The 17,707-nt window shown below is 45.7% G+C and overlaps 1 long non-coding RNA gene across 2 annotated transcripts; it reads right to left on the bottom strand.

The window, feature by feature from the left end:
• Nucleotides 1-245: 245 nt before the first annotated feature.
• Nucleotides 246-12,117, bottom strand: LOC133051653 (uncharacterized). 2 transcript variants are annotated; one of them, XR_009691913.1, is made up of 3 exons: nucleotides 11,031-12,117; nucleotides 3,967-4,077; nucleotides 246-3,173 (listed from the first exon to the last, which is right to left on the bottom strand). It is a non-coding gene; the product is annotated as an uncharacterized LOC133051653 (long non-coding RNA). The 2 variants fall into 2 exon arrangements; XR_009691912.1 differs by lacking the exon at nucleotides 11,031-12,117 and adding an exon at nucleotides 6,023-11,024.
• Between the last annotated feature and the right edge of the window lie 5,590 nt (nucleotides 12,118-17,707).

Below are 17,707 nucleotides of genomic sequence, written 5' to 3'. Positions count from 1 at the left end.
CAGTCTGTTCGTCCATGTCCAGTTCTAACTGTTGCTTCCTGACCTGCATACAGGTTTCTCAAGAGGCAGGTCAGGTCGTATGGTATTCCTATCTCTTTCACAATTTTCCACAGTTTATTATGATCCACACAGGCAAAGGCTTTGGCATAAGTCAATAAAGCAGAAATAGATGTTTTTCTGGACGCTATTTTTGATGATCCAGCAGATGTTGGCAATTTGATCTCTGGTTCCTCTGCCTTTTCTAAAACCAGCTTGAACATCTGGAAGTTTGCAGTTCATGTATTGCTGAAGCCGGGCTTGGGGAATTTTAAGCATCACTTTACTAGCGTGTGAGATGAGTGCAATTGTGCGGTAGTTTGAGCGTTCTTTGGGGTTTCCTTTCTTTGGGATTGGAATGAAAACTGACCTTTTCCAGCTCTGTGGTCACTGGTAAGTTTTCCAAATTTGCTGGCGTATTGAGTGGAGCACTTTCACAGCATCGTCTTTCAGGATTTGGAATAGCTCAACCTATTCGATCACCTCCACTAGCTTTGTTCATAGTGATGCTTCCTAAGGCCCACTTGACTTCACATTCCACGATTTCTGGCTCTAGGTGAGTGATCACACCATCGTGATTATCTAGGTCGTGAAGATCTTTTTTGTACAGTTCTTCTGAGTATTCTTGCCACCTCTTCTTATCTTCTGCTACTGTTAGGTCCCTAGCATTTCTGCCCTTTATTGATTCCATATTTGCATGAAATGTTCCCTTGGTATCTCTAATTTTCTTGAAGAGATCTCTAGTCTTTCCCCTTCTATTGTCCAAGGGGTCTTCAAGAACCTGACAGGACCGAGCAACTTTCATTTCCACGTCACTTACACATTTTCAAGTCAAAAATCACTGTCATCATAAAATTCTATTTAAATACAATATTTCCTCTAGGATCAGAAGCAAGACAAGGGAACTCACTCTTTCCACCATTATTAAATACATCAGCTTATATTTTTTTATTGTAATTTTCAGTGTCAAAGGGTTTGTTCAAAGTTTTCACAAAGGGCTCTCTGAAGGGCTCAGTTGCAGTTTGAACCAGCCAAGCTGCCCCAGCAGAGAAAACTATCTGCCGCTTCTAATGGTAAAAAGGTTTCCTTTCGTTTTTTTAAAAGGCAAAGGGCGGAGGAGAAACGGGATGGTGACACTTGGAGCAACACTGCCACCTGCTGACCACAGAAACCAAAACGCCAGAAGCCCAGAAGAAAAGCCGTTTTACTTGGGTTTTCGTGGAGAGGATTGGACACTCTGGATGCGGAAGTTAAGGGGGAATCCCATGAGGACCAGAGAAAGGAAGGCAACCTCTCGAAGTGGCCCGGTTAAACCACCCGTGGACCGCGGACTCCAGCGGCTCGCGAAACCAAGGAAACTCGAGCAGAAAGGCAGAGTCTCACACATCCGGAGCTTGGTGGGCGGTGCTGTGCCGCGATTGGCTGTTTCTGGGCCTGCGCGGAGCAACCCAGTGACGCCCGCGCCAGTCTCCTGGCAGGGGTCAGTTGAGAGTTTTCTCCTGGACCCTGTTTCAAAGTCTTCATTGAGGAACCTGATGGTGCATGTCGCAGTCCTGTCGCCCACTGCCAAAGGCCCACAAGTGCGGAGCCCGTACAAGTCCCCTGTATTTCTCCTTCCGTCCACCCCAGGCCTGTGAACGCGTTCCTCCCGTCGTATACTCACCGTTCCCTCCGCTCTCACTATTCTGATCTGTCCTCAGTGCCCACGAGGCTCACCCGGTCACTCGGGAGTCTCTCCGTCCTCGTCGATGTTCCCCTCCTCCCCACCCGAGCATCCCCCTGCCCCCGGCCTCGGCCCCCAGGAAAGACCGCGCCCCTCATGGTGTCCTGTTTCTAGCCTTCCTCCCTCTCATCACCCTCAACATGATGTCCTGTCCTCCAGCTCCCTAGCTCTAGTGCCAGTGCACAGATACCAGTACATCCTGGAAACCCTCACCTCCACTACAACAAGTCCTTCCATTACCATCCGGCAGGCACCTCCCCGATCAGATCGGCTCCTTGCACACTCCTGACTATGCACTCCCTGCCTGTGTCTGAGCACCTGAGCGTTGAGGAGCAAACTTTACAGAAGTGTTTTTTCTTAAACCCGTGACCAGAGTAAAACTGCTGTTCGTTTTCACTCTCACCTGCCTACACTACTACACTACACAGTAGTAACCTTTCTCCATCCTAATGACCACCAGCCCCACCCGCCAATAATTCGCGGAGTAGCAAGCAGCAACTCAGTGGGATTTCTCAAGTTTCCCAATCCCAAAGTGCATGTTTCTGCCCTGGCAGTCTGTTGCCCGTCTGCCCGAGTCCTACTGACTGCACCCAGCCCCTCACCTCTCCCAGAATCCCATGCCTTGCACCTTCCCAGGGACTTTCAACCTGCAGTTATCACCCCTCTCGCCTGAACCAACACCTGCTCCCGCTATATTGCATCATTCCACAAAAAAGGGGGAAACCCATCCTGTTCTACCACCGTCTTCTGCAGCTACTGGCACATCACCAGTTGCCCTTCAGAACAAAACTGCTTCAAATTCTGCTGAGGTATTCTTTACTCAGCCCCCTTCCATGAAGCTTTTGTCCCAGTCATTCCACTGTAACTGGCCTTGTCAAGACCATCATTAAAATAGATACTTCCTGATACCGCAGATACTCTTCAGTGCTCATCTTAGCCAACATCTCTGGCACCTTTGGCATATTTGATTCTTGTGTTTTTTATCCCTGTGTTTTTATATTTCAGGGGCTTGGGGCTTCTGTGACACCAAAGTATCCTAACTGTACTTGACAAGGGACACATTCTACCCTATGCCCCCTTTGACCAGGATATTGTATGGGAAGTCTTGGGTCAAATGAAAGACAAGCCAAAGAAAACAGCATCCCAGTCACAGTGGGGAACCGCCCACAGAGGTAGCGGCAGGCAGAGGTGAGAGGGCTGAGACAAGGGAGGTGTGACAAGAAATGAAGAGGAAGACCAGGGAAAGGAGGATTCCACCCCATTCCCACTTGGGACTCACAGGGGGCACACTGCTCAATGACACAATGCTGTCTTTGGGCAGATGGGTGGCTGTCGTTTAGGAATTTCGTTCTCTGGAGCTGATCTTGGTGCTTGCTTTGCTGCAGGTGAGATCCAAGGCAGGGCTCTGCATCACCTGAGGGAGAAATGTGGAAAGGACTGAATCCAGACGAAACCGAAGCAGGCAATGGGCTAGGAGACCTTGCAGCTGAGGCTGAGGAGTGGACATCCCTGCCCAGGGATGGGCTGGACGATGAGACCCAGATTCAGAGGGGTCTGCTGATGCCAGCAGAGTGGCTGAGGCTCAGTCAGCCAGGGAGCACTGGATCCACAGCAAGAGGACGGAGACAGAAATGCAAGTTTCACCACCCCCACCCACGGGCAGTGCAGGTCAGCATCAACAGCTGGAGCCAGGAGAGGACAGTCATCTTTCCCTCAGGGACCGCTGAGGCCACTTTGAGGAACAAAGGTATGCCGTGTTATAGACTACCCCTCCCACATTACCACAAGCCTTGTAAGTGACACATACCCCTGCTCCATGGCTGAAAGAAGTACAGAGCATTTTCACCAGAATAGACTGAGCATTTTTATCTTTGGATATTCAGTTTGTTGCATGCAACCACGCTTTCCATGTTAGAAGCAACTTCAATAGGAGTTTTCTGGTGACTAACTAGTATGAACAGTGAACACTCATGAGGAAGATCAGATCAGCCAGGGAAAACAAATACACTAAAGTGTCCATGGAATCTGAGGAGCATACACTGAGACTGTGATCTCAGCAACCCATGCCCCCCACCACCACCCTGGCTCTTCCTGTGACCATGGGTCACAGAGGCAGAGTGGGGCCCAGAGGGAGAGGAAGGTCTTCCTGGAACTCCAATGCTGCTTTGAAACCACCACTCTCCCTTGACCTCAACGTGAATACTCACCTGTGAAGATCATTCCAATTCTCCATTCTGTCTTCTAGTCAACAGTCCTGATGATTCTTTTGGAACTGGCATCCTGGTCTCTTTGGTTTGGAGAACAGAAAATAGCATACCCTGGAAGCACACAGACCTCTACTTCCGATACGCTGCGTCTTTGATTCCTTCCAAGCCATGCTTCTTGAAAGTACAGACCACAGGAGCATCCTTATCTGGTTACCTCTTGATTCCTCCTCTGAGTACCCATCCACAGAACATCCCCTTGCTAACGTATCCCAAGAGCTCCATGGGCCAAACCGTAGTACCTGGTGCTATATTGGCCACAGACACATTCCGTCTTCAAAAACACTTTCCTTGGTCAGAATCCCTGACAGAAGCGCATCCTGGCTTGCCTCCTCCCTCTCAGTCCATTACTGCTAAGGCTCCTTGTGTGTCCATTTACTTTGATCCCCTCCTAAATTTTGGTTTTGCTTTCCTCTGGTTTCCCACCTCTGCCCTGTGCTCTTCCATTCTACACATAATCCTTGGGTGACCACGTCACCCCCGAGAGCTTTTACCCATCTGACTTGTTTTCATTAGTATCCCTCTATGCTGATGGCTTTTCCTATCTCCAGATCTAACTAAGACGTCCCAACTGGGCCCCACTTCCCCCACAGGCTGAGATGTATAGACCATCTGCACTCAGATGTCCCATAAGCACTGCAGACCTGCTAGTAGCCCCAGGCCAATGTTCCCTGGGGTGTCTCATGGATGAGCACAGCCATCCACCCAGTTCCTTCAACCACAATCCCAGACATGCTGCTGGGTGTGATCTTCACCGAGCCATGACTCCCCTGGAGCTGCTCTGGAAAAGGCAGACCCGAGATATTCCTGTTGCCACAGGTGGGGATCCGTTCCTCTCAGAGGCCCTGTTCCTACAGACACGCTCTGAAGGTGTCCTGAGCACAGGCCATCACCCTCTTTTGGATCTCAGAGAGAACCTGGCCACTATAATACATCTGAGAGGATGAAAGCCTTGTCTTTAACAGGACGGTGAGTCAGGACACAGCAGTGTAAGCCCATCATTGGGGAACATGCCAAAGAATGTCCAGAAGAGATTCCTAAAGTAGAACGTTTCGAGAGGTGGGTCTTAAAGGGTGTGCATCAAACAAGGGATTGCTTAACTGTAGTTTTCCCAATAAACGTCCTGTTCTTATTTGGTCTTCATCTGAGCATGGGAGTTAATTTGTTAACACAGGAAACAGTTTAAAACGGCAACTGAGCCCAGGCAGCAGATATGCTGACAGCCGATCCTTCCACATCAACATCAATAGCTACAATTCTCAGCCATCTTGAATCTTTTCTTGAAGCACTCTTTTGATCTGTCCAATGATGTAATCTCCACAGTGTTTTAGAAATGTATTCAACTAACTAGGCACAAGGGATCCTGACAAGAACTAAAACATACTGAGTTTCACTAACAACAGCAGGACTTTAACTGTAAAACTTTGGATTCAGAAACACCCAGCAGAGCAAGCACAAGGTCACTTTTGAAGCAAGTATTTATTTGGGCAAGTTGTCCCTTTCCTCAGCCTAAGGTGCCTGTCAAGCATAGCGGGCCATGATGAAAGCCTGCTTTGCTTGTAGAGAGTTGGAAGTTTTCGATGTTCGATTTCTTCCAGTAAGAATGGGTTCTGTTTCCACAGCTGCAAGCTCGGCTATCATAAGAGAACTTTTTCAGATAATGTTTACGCCAGGGCCACACACCAACCGTACTACATCACACTCTCCTGGGATGTGCTGCCAGCATCAGCTGTTGTAAAGCCTCTCCAGGGGAGATTTGATGCAGTGTTAAGATTGAGAAGCACAATCACATGATGCTTCACCTGTCCTGGTTTTAAATAGAATCCTCAACTTAAGAGCCATGTTTGCTACTAATGAAATTTTTAAAAAATTTGTAATTAAAAATTCCCTTCTGAGGTAAATTCCCTTCTGAGGGATTTTGACATATTTATTCACAGCCATATTTAGAACAATTTCAATGACTCAGAGATGTGTCATGACCCCAAGTCCCCTTCCTTACCAGACACTCAGGTGGATGGAGGGGAGGGAATGCCCCTCAGTCCTGGTGGCAGAAGGAGGATAGATCAAGTTCCATTGTCTTGGTTACTGCTCTGCTGAGCATCCCTCCTGGGTTGCTGAGCTCAGGCAGGGGGCCTCACACCAGGCTACAGGTATTCCTGTGACCAGAGGTTGGAGCTAAGGGCTGAGATCTGTTACCAGGGAAACGGAAGCTGGGTCCACGTGATTGGAGAAGAATGGGAAAACAATGAAGTGGAATTTCAGATGCAGGGTGGGTTCTGGGAGCCTGTCCAGAGCCACTGACTTGTGGTCACACAACGGGCCCCTTGAGTCAACACAGAGACACATTAGACGTGTGTGCTCCCTGGGGATTCTATCCTGATGTGCACAGTGACTGTTTCTGGAGGGAGCATCTAGCACACGTAGAGGAGGCCGGACCCAGAACGTGGAAGGAGCAGGGGCACTCCTCGTTGTTACAAAGCAATGGCATGTCTTTCCCCACATGTCTCACTTGGACATCTGCATTACCTTCCTAAACTGCTTTCCTGAGGTATAATTATGTACCACAAATCACACCCATCACTCCCAGGGCAATGACTTTTAACACCTTCACACAGTGGTGCAACCCCCACCACAGTGCAGGTGTGGAACACCGCCAGCGCCACTAAAGGTTCTGTGTACCCATCAGCAGTGGATCCCCAACAGGACCTGCAAGCCCAGGCATCCTCTCGTCTGATTTCGCTCTCTGTAGATTTGCCCTTTCGGGGCATTTCATATCAACGGACTCCTGCAGGAAGTGGCCTTTTGTGTCTGGGATGTTTCACTTAGCTTAATGCTTTGGAGGCTCACCCATGTGGTAGCAGAAAGCAGAAGTTCATCACTTTTCATCCATTTATGCTATTCCACCGTATGGCGACATACAGAATACTTTGTTTACCACTCTCCAGCTGACTGGAAACTCTCCATGTGTCAGAGACCAGAGAGCTGCACACCCAAGGACAAGCAGGCCAGGAATTCCCACGTGGTCCAGTGGTTAAGAATGTGCCTGCAATATTGTAACGTAGTCTCCAACTAATATAAATAAATTAAAAACATTTTAAAAAGTATGTGCCTGCCATATAAAATGAATGCACAGAAATCCCTTGCATTCCTATAAACTAATAACAAAAAATCAGAAAGAGTAATTAAGAAAACTATCCCATTCACTATTGCAATGAAAAGAATAAAATACTTAGGAATAAATGTACGTAAAGGAACAAGAGACCTGTGTACAGAAAACTATAAAAAAACTGATGAAAGCGATCAAAGATGACACAAAGAGATGGAGAAGTGTACCATGTTCTTGGATTGGAAGAATCAGTATAGTGAAAATGACTCTACTACCCAAAGCAATCTGTAGATTCATCACAATCCAGATCAAACTACCAAAGGTATTTTTCACACAACTAGAACAAATAATTTCTCAGTTTGTATGGAAACACTAAAGACTCTGAATACCCAAAGCAATCTTAAGAAAGAAGAATGGAACTAGAGGAATCAACCTTCCTGACTTCAGACTATACTACAGACTATACTACAAAGCTACAGTCATGAAGACAGTATGGCAGAAAGACAGAAATATAGATCAATGGAACAAAATAGAGAACCCGGAGATAAATCCACATACCTATGCACAGGTTATCTTTGACAAACGAGGCACAAATATACAATGGCGTACACAAAGTCTCTTCAACACGTGATGCTGGGTGAAATGCTCAACTACGTGTAAAAGAATGAACCTGGAGCACTTTCTAACACCACACAACAAAAGAAACTCAAAATGGATTAAAGATCTAAACGTGAGACCAAAAACTATAAAACTCTTAAGAGGAAACCGTACGCAGAACACTCTCTGACATAAATCACAGCAAGATCCTCTATGGCCCACCTCCCAGAGTAATGGAGATAAAAACACAAATAAACAAAAGAGACCAAATTTAACTTAAATGCTTGTGCACAATGAAGGAAACTGTAAGCGAGGTGAAAAGACGGCCCTCAGAATTGGAGAAAATAACAGCAAATGAAACAACTGACAAAGAAGGAATCTCCAAAATATACAAGCAGCCCATGCAGCTCAATACCAGAAAAACAAACAACCCCACAACAAGGGGACAGGAGATCTAAACAGACATTTCTCCAAAGACATAGAGGTGGCTACCAAACACATGAAGAGATGCTCAACATCACTCATTATTAGAAAACTGCAAATCAAAACCACAGTGAGGTATCATCTCACACAGGTCAGAATGGCCATCATCAAAAAGTCTACAAACAATAAATGCTGGAGATGGTGTGGAGAAAAGGGAACCTTCTTCCACTGTTGGTGGGAACGCAAACTGGTACAGCCACTATGGAGAAGAGAGTGGTGATTCCTTAAAACACTGGGAACAGAACTGCCACACGACCCAGCAATCCCACTGCTGGGCATACACCTCGAGGAAACCAGAAGTGAACAGACACATGTACCCCAATGTTCACAGCAGCACTATTTACAACAGCTAGGACATGGAGGGAACCTAGATGTCCATTGGCAGATGAATGGATGAGGAAGTTGTGGTGCATATACACAATGGAATATTACTCAGCTATAAAAAGGAACACATTTTGGAGAAGGAAATGGCAACCCACTCCAGTATTCTTGCCTGGATAATCTCATGGACAGAGGAGCATGGAGGGCTATAGTCCATGGGGTCACAAAAAAAGAAAAAAAAAAAAAAAAGAACACATTTGAATCAGTGCTAATGAGGTGGATGAACCTGGAGCCTGTTATACAGAGAGAAGTAAGTCAGAAAGAGAGAGACAAACACTTCTATTAATGCATATTTATGCAATTTAGAAAGACGGTAGCAACGATTCTACATGCAGGGAAGCAAAGGAGACAGAGACGTACAGAACATACTTTTCGACTCGGTGAAAGAAGGCGAGGGTGGGACCATTTGAGAGAATAATAGTGAAACATACACATTCCCATATGTAAAACAGATGACCAGTGCAAGTTCATTGCATGAAGCAGGGCACCCAAAGCCAGTGCTCTGGGACAACCCAGAGGGATAGGGTGGGGAGGGAGGTGGGACGGGGGTTCAGGAGGGGAGGACACATGTATACCTGTGGCCGATTCATGTTGATATATTGCAGAAACCATCACAATATGGTATAGTAATTGTCCTCCGATTAAACTAAATTAATGATTAAAAAAATAAAACAGAACCCACATGCCAATGCCAACAGGGAAGGCATTCAGTCCCTAGTCCAGGAAGATTCCACATGCCGCAAGCCAACTAAGACTGTGTGTCACTACTGAACCAACCGGCTTCGACTACTGAAGCCCTTGAGCCTAGAGTCCATGCTCTGCAACAAGAGAAGTCTCTAAAATGAGAAGCACATGCACTACCACCAGAGAGTAGTCCTTCTTCTCCACAACTAGAGAAAGCCTGTGCAGCAACAAAGACTCAGTGCAGCCACCAATAAATAGATAAATAATAAGAAAGAAAACCAGGCCAATCTTATTGTATGTTCATTTGAAAAATCCAATAGTAGATACCGAAGTAGGTGCATCTCTCTAGATTCTTTGAATGATCATATCTTGGGTGAAGCTAACAAAAATTACATCACAGGCTATATTAAAATTTTAGATCAGGTTCCCAGGCACTGCTCTTTTCTAGAGAGCTTCTTTTCTCAGAGAACTGTTACTTAGGAACTTTAGTCACTGGAACTGGGGACTCCACCACATACAAAGGCAGAAAGCAAAAGACATTAGAAAGACACGGTTCAAATCCTATGAGTTTATGAGTGGCCTGTGACCACAGGCTAGGATGAACACACATCCCAGAGTCTCTTCACATTTCAAAAACTGAAACCTTTATTCCAACCACTTAGTTCAGTTTTTTAATGCCACTGCTCTCCTCTTAAACAAACGCTTTGTGTGAAACATTTGGAAAATGACCTTAACCCCATTCACTCCCAACCTCTTGTCACATGTCACAAGGAGTCTCTCATGATATTTCCTCACCTAGAAAGCCAATTCTCAGATAAAGAAAAGAATTCACACACACACCCCTCGTGAAGAAATACTGAGATTTTAGAAACTGACTCACAACTAACCCATGGTTCATCATTCTTTCCTCTTGTCTCCCTCAATCCACTCTGAGAAATGAATATTTGGCCATGCTGTCTGATTTGCCCACCAAGTTGCTCATACCACACAAAGGATGTTGTTACAAGTGAGCCTATAAACTCGCCGTTGATACCAGCCAGCCCTACTGAAGTCGGCTACCTGGGGGCAGGGAGGTGGCCGGGGCAATAAATTCATCATCTCATTTCCTTCATCACCCTACCCCATTTCATTCCCTGCAGTCACTTGGCCCAAACAAATTAAGATCTCGCTCCAAATTGTTGCTTAAAGCACAACTGCGTCAACTTTCCTTTGTTATCTCACGTGGCTTCTGAGCCCAGGGAACAGATTTTACTTGAGATGAGTAAAGCTAGAGAGACAGCCCATTGGCCAGAGATTCTGTTTTGGAGGTGATGACTCTCAGCATACTCTTTACGACCCCATGGACCAAGGCCCGCCAGGCTCCTCTGTCCAGGGGATTCTCCAGGCGAGAATACTGGAGTGGGTTGCCATGCCCTCCTCCAGGGAACCTTCCCGACCCAGGGATTGAACCCAGGTGTCCTAATTCCCCTGCACTGCAGACAGATTCTCAACCGCTGAGCCCCCAGGGAAACCCATGATGAACATCGACCGCATATTAAAAAGAAGAGACATCACTTTGCTGACAAAATTCTGCAGAGTCAAAACCATGGTTTTTCCAGTAGCCGTGTACAGATGTATGAGTTGGATCATTAGGAAGGCTGAGTGATGCATTCTAATTGTGGTGCTAGAGAGATGACCCTTTAGAATCCTTCAGACAGTAAGGAGCACAACCCGGCAATCCTAAAGGAAATGAATACTGAATACTCTGAATACTCACTGGAAGCACTGATGCTGAAGCTGCAATACTTTGGCCACCTGATGAGAACAGCTGACTCATTGGAAAACACCCTAGTGCTGGAAAAGATCGAAGGCAGGAGGAGAAGGGGGCGACAGAGGGTGAGATGTTTAGATAGCATCACCAACACATGGACATTAATTTGATCAAACTCAGGGAGATAATGTAGGAGCGAGGAGCCTGGCGTGCTGCAGGCCATGGGCTCGTTAATAGTTGGACACGACTGAGCGACTGAACAACAACCACCACCACTTTCCCCTTGAGCTTCCCTAAGGTGCCACCGCCCCACTCTCAGTAGGGCTAAGAAGCTTAATGTGTGTGTCAGTGGTGAAGGCAGAGATTTATGTCTTCACACACTCAGCGCCCCCTGCTTAGGGTTCATGGCGGGTCCTTAATGCTCATCACTCCCTCCCAGAGCTCAGACCAGGGAGCCTTCTCACAACAGTCATGGAGCACCGTCCCCCGCTACAGAAACGGGAGTTGGAGCTGTTTACCCCTCTCAGTGTGATTTCTCCCTTTACACTCACTTCCACATTTCTTCCTGAGTCACCGAATCCAACTCTGCTCATCCCCACCTGGTCCCCCTAAGAAGCTGCACCTGCATCTCTAGCCCATCTCTATCACCACATGCACGGGGTGGGTGCATGTACGCCGTGTGCTATGTATCTTCCTTCTCCATTCTCTTCGGAAACTGTAGACTCCCAGACATCACAAAAAGCTCTCCAGATCGCCCACAAAGGGGGCGGTGCTGCTGGGGAGGCTCTGATTCTCATCCACAGCCTGGGTCGAAGCAGGACTGTGTTATAAGCACCACAAGCTGCTCCACTGCATCATGGGAGCCAAAGGAGCAAAGGTTTGAAAGTCCTAACACAGACATTTCCATGGACAGAACACCAGTGTCTGCCTTGGGACCTGTGAGCTGTTGTTTGGTTTGGGCCTATGGCATCACTGACCTTTTTCACAACGCTTGCAGGCTTAGCTAGCCTTCCATCAGGACCTCTCTACTCCCCACAGCCCCCCACCTACTGTACCAAAGATATTACCTCTGACTTCAGTGCACCAATTGGGTTTTCACCAGGCAGGGATACAAACACAACTTTTTTATGCTGAAACCTCAAGATACCTGAGGAGAACGAGTCTTCAGAAAGTCCATTTTTCAATTATAATAGAAAAACTGCCTATGTAGCAATGAAGATACAACAAATTACAATACTAATAAAATGTTATTTGGAAATTATTGAGAAAGTCACACTTCAGAGAAAAAAACTTAGTATGTGGTCTATTGCCTTCCAGGTTTTGTTCTCTGCATTTTAGAAAATTACAAGATGGGGGAGGTAATGTCTTCAGGATATTGTATTTGTTGCTCTGTCTGTTTATCATTATATTATATTTTGGTGATGCTACTTTCTATAATGATGAGGGTGCTCCACTAATGTTGGTCAGAGGAATCACTGTTTAGACCTTGGTATGGACCAGGAACTGTTCTCTGTGATGTGTGCCTGTTGACATGACACCCCATGGTCTTTCACGCACTTAGGAGACACTGTGTCCAATCCATACTCAGATCCATAGTAATGTTTCAGGAGGATGGATATGTAGATCTGCCTTTTGATCCAGAGTACACCAGACACTGCACTGCATTCCAGATTGGGGGTCAGATGCCACACCTGGCTGTTTCTCTCTAGCCTGGGTACCAATCTCATGCCGCTCTTGCCAGCTAGGTGACTTTGTGCAGATTCATTCACCCATTAACATGTACAGGTCTCTGCTCCTCAGCTGACGAAAGGGATGATAGCATTACAGATGCTCACTTCAGAGTGTTGCTAAGAGTACTCAAAGACTTCATTATGCGTATATGTACGGAGAGCTACGCACGGTACAAAAGGGGAGCTCTTCCTCCTGTGTCTCTTCACTTCTGTTTCCGCTTGTACTAGTAGCCCCCTGTCCCTGCCCCCACGCGTTCACCTCCCCCACCCCTACTCTGAACTCTCTCCCCTGTGCCCCTGTCCTCAGAGTCTCCATCCCAAAACACAGCTGAACATCTCACGATTTACCCCAGAAAATACCCATACCATCACCCTTGGATTGAAAAATCATGAATATTAGCAGGAAAAATAAGAAACACAATAAATGGGCAATGTAAAAACTACAGAAGAAATAAAGCATTACTGATGAACGTCTGACTGCTAATATTTTCATATCTTCATTAGATTCAGATCTTCAGAATTTGATATACGAGAATTAGATTTGATGAACAATGCCAAAAAAGGTAATGCAGTGTGGTTCCTTAAATAAGACCTAACAAACTGGGGGCACATGGTGTGTTCATGGGTTGAGAAATTCAATATAATTAGGATGTCAGTAGTCCCCAGACACATCTATCAATTTCACACAATTCCAGTCAGAAATTCCAGTAGGACTTTTTTGTAAATATAGACTAATTGATGATAAAATTTCTGTGGTAAGGCAAATGATCTACAATAGATAATGATTTTGAAATACAACATTGGAGGAGTAACACTAACCTGAAATTTACTTTGCAGCTTCAACCAAAAGTTGTAAGCAACCATGTGTCTATGAAGGGATGAATGGATATAGAAAACATGGTGACACCAGTTAGAAGGGCCACCATCAAAAAGCCTACAAACAACAAATGCTGGTTAGGGTGTGGAGGAAAGGGGAACCCTCTTACACAGTGGATGGGAATGCAAACTGGTATAGCCACTATGGAGAACATTGTGGGATTCCTTTAAAAACTGGGAATAGACCTGCCATGTGACCCAGCAATCCCATAGCTGGGCATACACCCCGGGGAAACCAGAAGTGAAACAGACACATGGACCCCGATGTTCACCGCAGCACTGTTTACGATAGCTAGGACATGAAAGCAACCTAGATGCCCACTGGCACACGAACGGATAAGGACGTTGTGGTACATATACAATGGAATATTACTCAAGTATAAAAAGGAACACATTTGAGTCAGTTCTAATGAGGTGGATGAACCTGGAGCCTATGAAACAAACTGAAGTAAGTCAGAAAGAGAATGAGAAATACTATATATTAACACTTACATATGGAATTTAGAAAGACGGTACCAATGACCGTACATGCAGGGCAGCAAAAGAGACAGTGTTCAGCTCCATGCATGAAGCAGGGCACTCAAAGCCAGTACTCTGCAACAACCCAGAGGGATAGAGTGGGGAGGGAGGTGGGAGGGGGGTTCAGGATGGGGGCACACATGAAGCCCTAAGGCCAATTCATGTTGATGTATGACAAAAACATCACAATAATGTAAAGGAATTATCATCCAATTAAAATAAATTTGAAAAGAGAAAATCTGAGATATACAATGGAATATTATTCAGTCACAAAGAAGAAAATTCTGCCTTTTGCAACAACATGAATGGACTTCAAAGGCTTTATGCTAAGTGAAATAAGTGAAAGAGAGAAAGACATATATTGTATGTTCTCACTTATATGCAGAACCTAAAAAAGTCAAACTTACAGAAATTTCCAAGAGTTTAGGATGGTGGTTGCAGGGCCAGCGCAAAATGTTGAATACAGGGTACAAACTTCCAGATATGAGATGAATAATTTGCGTGGATCCAATGCATAGCATGATGAGTATAATTTACAAAACTGTGTAATACAGCAAAAGCTAATGGGGGTAGATCTGAGATTTTATTTCCTCAACAATTTTTAAAAAGGATTATGTGAGGGGATAGAGTGCCAACCCTGCTGTGGGAATCGTTTGCCAAATATATGTGTATCAAATCATCACATTGGCATCTTAAACTTACAGGTTATATGTCAATAATACCTCAAAAAAGGTGGAAAAAATAAGAGAGTCCTAAGTGTGTCTGGTGGGAGAGCCCTCAAGCTGTATTCTGTGTCCCTCTGACATCTCCACATCATTCTTGAACTTTCCCTTGTTACTGACATGACAAGGTGAACCAGGATCATTTCCTTTCCTTCCTCAGCCTGGGAACCCATCATTTAGTGGAGAAAGGTGTTCAAAAGCTAGGATCTGGGGACTGGTGTAACTGTTGCCATTGGAATGTTGCTGTTTTCAGTAACTTGGGAATATATGTGTGTACACAATCACACACACATACACATAGACACACATCTATAGCTATATATCAGTCTACACACATATGCACACCTATCGAATACAAGAAGTTTGTGTGGAGACCTTTAATTCCAGTAGAATTCCTGAGAATTTGTTCTAGTTTACTTCCTTTCTATACTGGAAATTCCCTTTTCCAAAAATGAAAGACGTGGCTCTCAGCATTCTTATGTATTTGCTGAATAGTTGATGAGTTGATGAATCCCAATGCATATAAGTGATCCCTCCTCCACAAAAGGGTCCTCCTCACAATCTATGCAGAACCATCCCTTGTCCTTGACTTCCACACCGCACTCAACCTTGCATCCATGAAGCAGTTAGCCTCCTTCCCACCCAATCCCCAGGGATATCCTTCTTTCCACCTTGGGCTCTGACTTTCAGGCAGGGATGGCCCTTTAGACATACACATGCCTTACCTGGCAACATCTAACGGCTTTAGGACTGACTTGCTCAGGCACAAAAAAGGGAAGGGAAAGAAAGGGTAGGGACAGGAAAAGGTGACCATGTCCTAATACAGTCAATCAACGTGAACTGGGCCAAACCCAAGCAATGTGATGAAGCCAGTCTTTCTGCTTCTTTTTTCTCAATGTCCTCCAACTTCCCTTCCTGCCTCTGTCCTTTGCCCCAGTTCCTTTTTCTTCTTAAGTCCTGCCCTCTATCAAGAGTACCAATGTTACAAGGCATGATTCCCACCTTATAACTGATCTCTGCTGCTTGGCTGACATTCAGTGTGACATCCCTGCAGCTGGGACACTCAAACTCTCTCTTTCTCATGACGGACCAGAAGGTTTCACTTCTAATTTCAGGGATAGGAAGGAGAGAAGGTGCAGGGCACACATTGGAGCCTTCAGTCCTTCATCTGTGAAATGCGGATGATCACAAATTGTGAGAGAAAGAGACAGCAGCAACCAGACCCCTTTTAATGAGTGCTACATGCCAAAGCCAGTGCATCACAGGACTCCTTGACATTCAGGAGCACACCAAGTAGATTTCCATGCCAGGACAGTTGCATTTGTTGTTCCTTCTACCTGGAATGCTCTTCCCTTAGATAAACCCATAGCCTGCTCCCTCACTTCCTCCAGATCTCTGCTTACTTGCCATCTTTCAAGGAGACATTCCCTCCTTACCTTGAATAAAATAATAACATCATACCTACATATACCCTTTCCCCTGATCTAGCATTATCTTTCTTCATAGTGCCTGCCACCCGCGATTTATTTACTGACCACCAAGTCTTTCAAAGGAGAGACTTGGTCAGTTCTGTCCTGTCACAAACTCTTCCGACAGTGCTCAGGTATACGGCAGGTGCTCAGAAAACATTTGCTGAAGGATGGTCTGGAGCCAAGCAACACACATTGCTAACATGCACAGGTACCCTCCAAGACACACACTGACCCCACTCTAATAATTATGAACAACCTGAGATTCCAGGAGACAACTGATACACTCAACAACACACAGTCAGCATGTCAGGTACCAGGCCTCAGAATCATATCTGCCAGCTTCCAAACCCTAAATCCTGAACAAAGAACTCACAGTCAAGAACATAAGAGGTTTTATTTCTGACAAAGAGACTCCAGACAGCTCAGATTGATACCCAGAGACACCAAAAAGAGCTCACTGAATCTCTGCACAGAGAGCACACAACTCGTCTCAGACCCTCAAACACAGCTGAGACCATCATCATAAACGCTGTGACAAAGACCCTCCAAACAGGCCAAAGTCTTAAAGACAGAAACAAATGAGAACTGCACAGATACTTCACACCATGGAGACTGACTCCCAAACCACTCGACATTTATCAACCTAATACAAAAACCCTAAACGGAAAGAGAACCTTTAATAACTCAAGAACATCATACGACCTTTAGATAAAGTTCCCAGACAAATGGAAAACCTGCACCCCGTGCACAGATCCCCAAGCAGCTGAGACTTCACACCTTTAGACAAACCCATCCTTAAAACAGCTCAGAGACATCACAACTTGGGACCAGAATAAAAAACTCAGAGGTTTCACAATCTCAGGTGCACACGCCTACAAAGGGATCTCACACCCAGGGACTGAAAGGCCAGAAAGCTCCAAAAATGCACACCCCGGAATACAGGCACACACATCCTAGGGGCTTTGTACTATGGCTCACAAAATCCACTCAGATCAAATATCCCATCACTCACGACTCCGCCCAAAGGCTCAAGGAGATCATATGTACCCAAACAGCACCTGTGTTGTCACAATTAGCGATACACGAGCCCAGGCTCCCTGGCAAAGGTTACTCTCCAGGGAGAGACAGCTAACTCAGAGACCTCTCCCTGGACATGAATTGCATGCATTTGTGCGAATGACCGAGGGCTGCCACATGCTGCAGACTGAGCGAGAGCAAAACAAGACCGAAACGCCGTCAGCATGCACAGCCAGCGACTGCGCCAAACCTCGCCACTAACCAGGGCAGCTATTCGACCCATTCCGGAAAAGCAATACAACTCGGAGAAAAACTGTATGCTCTAAAAACCCGCGAACGGCAACATG

This window comes from Dama dama, chromosome X (assembly GCF_033118175.1).
Source record: "Dama dama isolate Ldn47 chromosome X, ASM3311817v1, whole genome shotgun sequence".
In the NCBI taxonomy this organism is placed as follows: Eukaryota; Metazoa; Chordata; class Mammalia; order Artiodactyla; family Cervidae; genus Dama; species Dama dama.
The sequence above is the reverse complement of the archived record's forward strand: the minus strand, read 5'-3'. Positions and strand labels throughout refer to the sequence as shown.